Consider the following 7,117-nt stretch of genomic DNA (forward strand, 5'->3'; position numbering starts at 1 on the left):
AAAATAAGGAGTTCATACAGATCAATATCAAACCGTTAATAATTCAATTAAAAGAAGCAAAGAACCTGAAGAGACATTTTCCCACAAAAGTGGGAAGCTTGTATCCTGCCACCTTGTGGAATTTGTCGGTCCTAGTAGTTTTTGTGCGGAGTCTTTAGGGTTTTCTATGTATAGAAGCATGTCTTCTGCATCTAATTCTCCTTGTTGCAATAACAGGATTATTGGTTTTGTTTTCCAAGATGTGCTGCTTGTAGTGATTTTCATCTTTAGTGTATCAGAAACACAGATTGCACACAAGCAGTTAGAATAACTATTAATAGTGTATTTCCCACTGGATACAGATTAAATAGAGTGAATCTCTAAGTGTTGTTGGAAACCTATTGCTGACAGGAGGAGAAAGCTTCATTTAAAGTAAAAACTATTTATTTGGCTGTGCTGGGTCTTGGTTGCAGCATGCAGGATCTATTGGTCATGACATGCAGAATCTTTAGGTCGAGTATGTGGGATCTTGCTCCCCGAGCAGGGATAAAACCCGGCTCCTCTGCATTGGGAGTACAGAGTCTTAGCCACTGGATCACCAAGGAAGTCCTGAAAAAGCTTCCTTGAAGGTGGAACCTGCTCCAAAAACCTGCAGTGATGAGAAGTGGACAAAGGAAAGCTGCGTTTTGACCACATTGGCTAGTTCTGGAAAAGCCACGCCTGCAGATTCAGTCATCTGTTCACTCTGTTGGGACTGAGCCAGTGGTCTCCTTAATTGTTTAGATCAATTTAGGATGATCCGTGAGTCCTTGATTCTCATATGTAATGTTGTTGTTGTTGTTGAGTTGCTCAGTCGTGTCTGACATTTTGTGACCCCATGGACTGCAGCACAACACGTTTCCCTGTCCTTCACCATCTCCTGGAGCTTCAAACTCATTTCCACTGAGTCGGTGATGCCATCCAACCATCTCATCCTCGTCATCCCCTTCTCCTCCTGGCTTCATTCTTACTCAGTATTAGGGTCTTTTCCAATGAGTCGATGCTTCGCATCAGATGGCCGAAGTATTGGAGCTTTAGCATCAGTTCTTCCAATGAATATTCAGGGTTGATATTCTTTAGGATTGACTGGTTTGATCTCTCTGCATTCCAAAGGACTCTCAAGTGTCATCTCCAGCACCACAATTCAAAGGCATCAATTCTTCAGCGTTCAGCCTTCTTTATGGTCCAACTCTCACATCAATAAATGACTAATGGAAAATCCATAGCTTTGACTAGACGGACCTTTGTCGGCAAAGTGATGTTTAATACGCTGACTAGGTTTGTCATAACTTTCCTTCCAAGGAGCAAGTGTCTTTTAAGTTCATGTCTTCAGTCACTGTCCAGCGATTTTGGAGTCCAAGAAAATAAAGTCTGTCACTGTTTCCATTGTTTCCCATCTATTTGCCATGAAGTGATGGGACCAGATGCCATGATCTTAGCTCTTTGAATGTTGAGCTTTAAGCCAGCTTTTTCACTCTCCTCTTTCACCTTCAAGAGGCTCTTTAGTTTCTTTTCACTTTCTGCCCTAAGGGTGGTGTCATATCTGAGGTTACTGATGTTTCCCCCAGCAATCTTGATTCCAGCTTGTGCTTCATCTAGCCCGGCATTTTGCATGATGTACTCTGCATATAAGTTAAATAAGCAGGGTGACAATATACAGCCTTGATGGACTCCTTTCCCAATTTTTAAGCAGTCTGTTGCTCCATGTCTGGTTCTAACTGTTTCTTCTTGACCTGCATATAAGTTTCTCAGGAGGCAGATAAGGTGGTCTGGTATTCCTATCTCTTGAAGAATTTTCCAGTTTGTTGTGATCCACACAGTCAAAGGCTTTAGCACAGTCAACGAAAGAGAAGTAGATTTTTTCTGGAATGTGTAATGTTAATGTTATGTTTGTTTTACAGAGGAAGCAATAGAATCAGAGAAGTTAAATGACTTGTTAACAACATACAAACTATTCTAGCTTTTGACTCCTAGTTTAAAAGATCTATCTATGACATTGATTGTAGTGATATTTTTGATAAAAATATTTTAGTGACTGTATTTATAATACAAATGATCAAAGTTTCTTGAATAGGGCTGGGGATTTGGCATCCAGACTTATTACAAAGAGGCTTTAATCTACTTGCCTTAACTTGCTTCTCATCACTGCACAAAATATACATTCCATCCAGTTATCGTCCTACTCTGGTTTACCTGCCTTTGCTCACACCCTTACCCCACCACTCTCTTCTTTCACATTTACAACTTTTTTCAGCCTCTGTTTCTACTTGCTATTGGGAGATGTCATGGTGAAATTGAGTTTCTTGTGTAAGGAGGTGTTTAGTCCCTGTAGGAATATGAGGGAGTGGTGCTCCAGATTAGTCCCCCTGAGCTTTCTCACCTGAGGGGCCCAAGTTCAAGTCTCTTTAGTTATGCAAAAATACAAGGAAGCATGTACAAAGTAATTTCAAGTTCTCCAGGGATGGGTTCTCCAGGGTATATGATTCAATGCCATATAATGTTCTAGCATCAGCACACTGAATCGCTGAGTTGTATTTATGAGGAAATGGGTTTTGACTAGAGGTGAAACTTCTGACAATGTAGTGTGAACTTTAAATTGACAGATTCAATAGGTAAGAAAGTGAAAACTCTGCTGTGTGCTCATGAGTGGGTGTTCCATTTGTAGCTCATCCTCCACTGATAGCTGGAGACGCAGTTGAAGTGATGTCTCGGTGCTCAGGAATCACTACTCACAGATGAAACGTTTGAGTCAGTAAACTGATGTTGATGCTGGTCAATTTATTTTTCTCCTCATTTCAGAGAAAGGTTCAGGCAATAATTAGAAATGTCAAGTACTTTGCATGCACTAAAATAAAATCTTAGAAGTTTGCAACTGGAAGGGAACTTAACAAGTCCAACTCCTACTTTTTTCCATTGTAAGGATGAAACCTAGAGAAGGGAGTGATCTGCTCAAGTATTTTGTGTCAGTGAGTTATCAAGAGAGCATTATAGTCTTAGTTGAATATTGTGGAACATCTGTGGTCACTTGCTCTTTACCATTCACGTTTTGTTCCATAACATGTTTAAAATCAGTCCTAAAAAGTTTTCATTTATATTATACTCTAAATTTTCTAATTTCAAAGTCCATCCACCTTTAAGTATTGGCACTGAATACACATTATTCTTTCTTAGAAATTTATTTTGAATGTTTGATCCTGTATGTTTTATTAATTTTAGGTGATTTTTCCTTCTCCAATGTCGGAGAAGGCAATGGCAAGCCACTCCAGTACTCTTGCCTAGCAAATCCCATGGATGGAGGAGCCTGGTAGGCTGCAGTCCCTGGGGTGATTTTTATATCCTAAATATAATTATTATGGTTACTACATTCAATTTTAATGATGATTTATTCAGAACAAATCAACTTGCCTTCTAGTGTCTACTAATGTCCTACTGATCTGTACCCAAGATGTTAAATGTCTTCACCTTGCTGTATCCTTCTGTTCTCCTGGGTTCCACATCATATTCCTGATGATTTTCAAGTCACCACACAAGGGCCAGTAGGCCTTCAATGGGATGCTAAGTTGTCACCAAAAACCTTTGATCTGAGCAGGTCATCTCTCCTCCTTTTGTTTTCTTTATCTCACCTAAGGTACTTCCCACTGATGACATTCTATGATTATATTTCTTTGTACTTTGTCCCAAATCAGAAGTAATCCATACCTCACTGGAATGTCTGAAGCATTTGTTATGACCTCTGCTTCCTAAAAGTGTTGTGCACTTTTCTTTTAGACTCTCTTTTCCTTAAATGTTTTTTGGATTTTCTTCATTTTTTATTCCTTTATTAATCCAAAGTTGGTTTAGCATTTATTATGGGCCACAGGCTGTTAGACATTGTGGTATAGCAAAAAACAAAAAACAAAATCCTTGACTCCTGGAGTTAATATTTTAGTGAGGGAGTTAGAGTTCATATTTATATGTATAATCTAAATCCATATATGTATCTTTTCTGTAAGATGTTATGGAAAAGCCTGGATGAACTTTTTGACAATTGATGGTAATGGACAGTGGACAAAGATAGAGCTAGGACTCAGAGAATACTGAGACAAGGATAGAATGTTATTTTATGTAGTGTTTCCAGATCCTTGTTGAGTTGTGGGATTAAATGTGTACCTGAGATTACTGAGCCTAGAAAATAGTAGGTATTCCATCAGTGTTTGTTGAATAATTAATGATTAACTTCTTGGTGAGAGGGAGAGTAAAAGAGAAAAAATAGAGAGAGAGAAAAAACATATTTAAATCACAATTTCAGAATGATCAAAATTGGACTTTTCTTAAATCATCATGACAAAGATGAACCATAAAGAATTAACCCTGAATATTTTCTATGAAGGCCAATTGCAGGATAATTGACTATTATTTTGCAGTCTATGAAAAAAAAATCAATAAACTGAAGTCACTTCACATTATTTACAGACCACCTAAGATCTGAAACACAAGTCCCTTTTTGTTTTTCTTCAGAGTTTTCATATTTAACCGAATCACAAAAGGCATTGTGAACTAGACAAATAGTTATAATAAATAACAATTGACTGTGCTGTATCTTTGAATTGTTAGACTGTTATAAAAAATTTCATGGGTATGTTTTTCCAGTTGTTAACTTTTATACTTTATAAAACATTTGTGTTGTTTTAAGATTATTTTCATTTTCAAGCTACACAAGTTGGAAAAGAATTTTGATATTATTTTGTACTTTTCAGACAAGATTTCGGAGCCAGACTTCTTCACTTCCTCCTTTTTTGGGGAAAAGATTCATTAATTTGAATAATTGGCCACTCTCCAAAATTGCCAAACTGAGTTTCTGTCAGGATGAGTTCCTCTTTATATCTTCTCCTAAGAATATCTAGGGTTGAATGAAAACATAGCTATTGAATTGTGACTTCATAATTTATATACTATGCCCATAAATGTAAAATATGCTCCACTATTGAAATGAAAAGGCAAAATCAAAGCTCTGTGGTTGAGTTTATTCTCTTGGGCTTTTCTAACTTTCCTGAACTCCAAGGGCAGCTCTTTAGGGTTTTCTTGATTATTTATCTGCTGACACTGATAGGAAATACCATCATTATAGTTGTCATCTGCCTGGAACAGAGCCTACATGTTCCCATGTACCTGTTCCTCCAGAACTTGTCTCTAGTGGATGTTAGTATCAGTGCAGTCATTATGCCTGAAATGCTGGTGGTCCTCTCCAATGAAAAAACGTCAATTTCGTTTGTGAGCTGCTTTGCATAGATGTATTTTATTCTTTTTTTTGGTGGGACTGAATGTTTTCTCCTAGGGGCAATGGCTTATGACCGATTTGCTGCAATCTGCTCTCCTCTGAGCTACCCAATGATTATGAACAAACGAGTTTTTATGAAATTAGTTACAGGCTCATGGACTTTGGGTTTCATGTTAGGTACTGTACAAACAACATGGGTTTCTAGCTTTCCCTTTTGTGGCCCCAGTGAAATCAATCATATCTCTTGTGAAACTCCAGCAGTGCTAGAGCTGGCATGTGGAGACACCTTTTTGTTTGAAATATATGCCTTCACTGGCACCATTTTGATTATCATGGTTCCTTTCATGTTGATAATTCTGTCTTACATTCGAATTCTCTTTGCCATCCTGAAGATGCCATCAACCACTGGGAGGCAAAAGGCCTTTTCCACCTGTGCCTCCCATCTCACATCTGTTACCCTCTTCTATGGCACAGCCAGTATGACTTACTTACAACCCAAATCTGGCTACTCCCCAGAAACCAAGAAGCTGATGTCCTTGTCTTACTCACTTTTAACACCTCTGCTGAACCCACTGATCTACAGTCTGAGGAACAGTGAGCTGAAAAGAGCTTTGATAAAATTGTGGCGAAGAAAAGTGGATTTACATACATTCTGACTATGCTGAGAGGTCTATGTGATATTACTGCTGGACTGAACTTTATTTAAATTTAATAAATGGTAAAGACTGTTTGCATTTCTTGGTATGAATATGCTTAATTTTTGAGTTCTACAAGTTTGATAATATAGTAGATCATCTTTATATATTAATGGTTTCATTCTTTTTTCATAGATGCATAATACTCCTTAATATTGTGTCATACAGTTTCTTCAAAAAATTGTTTATTGGTGGTCATATGGGTGTGTGTTAATTTTTTGTTCCTCTAGAGAATGCTAAATAAACAAACTTAGTTTTATACTTTCACAAACATTGTTGCTTTACTTTCTGTAGAATAGGTTTCACAGTACAGTTTTCATGGAGTAAACAATCTGAGTTTTCAAACTTTCATTAATGTTACCAAACCTTTAAAAAATGATATTAACAATTTTGTATTGATTCTGAAAGCCCACTCTATCCTACTGACTAGTTTCAACTCCAGGAAACCAACAAATAGAGAGATGAGCTTTTTATTTTTTGAGTGAAAATATGTCCATGAATGAGTTGAAAAAAAACAGCTCTTTATTGAGAATGACCACACTGGTTCTATTCAAGGACCTACAGACATTATAATCCAAAACTGTATTTCATTTGGTTATTTTAGAATATATTCTTCCAGTGTGTTACTATTTTTGAGAGTAATTTATCATATTTCATTTTCACTTATAAGCCATGGTCTGGAAATCTTGTCAAAATTTCTGTAATAGAGCAAAAATGCCTTCAACACCTCAACATTTGTCAAACAGTATATGATTTTTTTTCCTTGTAGAATATAAACATGATAAATTATGCCTGTTTTCTATTATCCATGAATCAAATCAATCTATGTGTATCTTTTCCAGAAAGAATAATCAGACACTGCAAAAATATACTATCTCATTCTTGTTTCCTATTTTAATGTTGCTAGAAGACAACAGAAAGTGTCTGACATTGAATCTACACCAAAGTAGTACCACTGTTTGTTTAAGTTTAAAGTGAGATTAAAAAAAGAGGTTGGAGGACTTTATGAAACAATCATTGATTTTTGAAAGCATTTAAAAAACAATTTTATTTATTTTTGACTGCACTGGTCTTTGTTGCTTTGTGCGGGCTTTCTCTAGTTGTGAAGAGTGGGAGGTACTCTCTAGTCGCGATGTGTGGACTTCTC

The 7,117-nt window shown here is 36.9% G+C and overlaps 1 pseudogene; it reads left to right on the forward strand.

Moving 5' to 3' along the window:
- The first annotated feature begins 4,986 nt into the window (after positions 1–4,986).
- Positions 4,987–5,931, forward strand: LOC129553812 (olfactory receptor 10A6-like; annotated as a pseudogene).
- The last annotated feature ends 1,186 nt before the right edge of the window (positions 5,932–7,117 follow it).

The sequence above is a fragment of the Moschus berezovskii genome, chromosome 14, assembly GCF_049115385.1.
Source record: "Moschus berezovskii isolate FMDL1 chromosome 14, NW_MosBer_1.0, whole genome shotgun sequence".
Lineage (NCBI taxonomy): Eukaryota > Metazoa > Chordata > Mammalia > Artiodactyla > Moschidae > Moschus > Moschus berezovskii.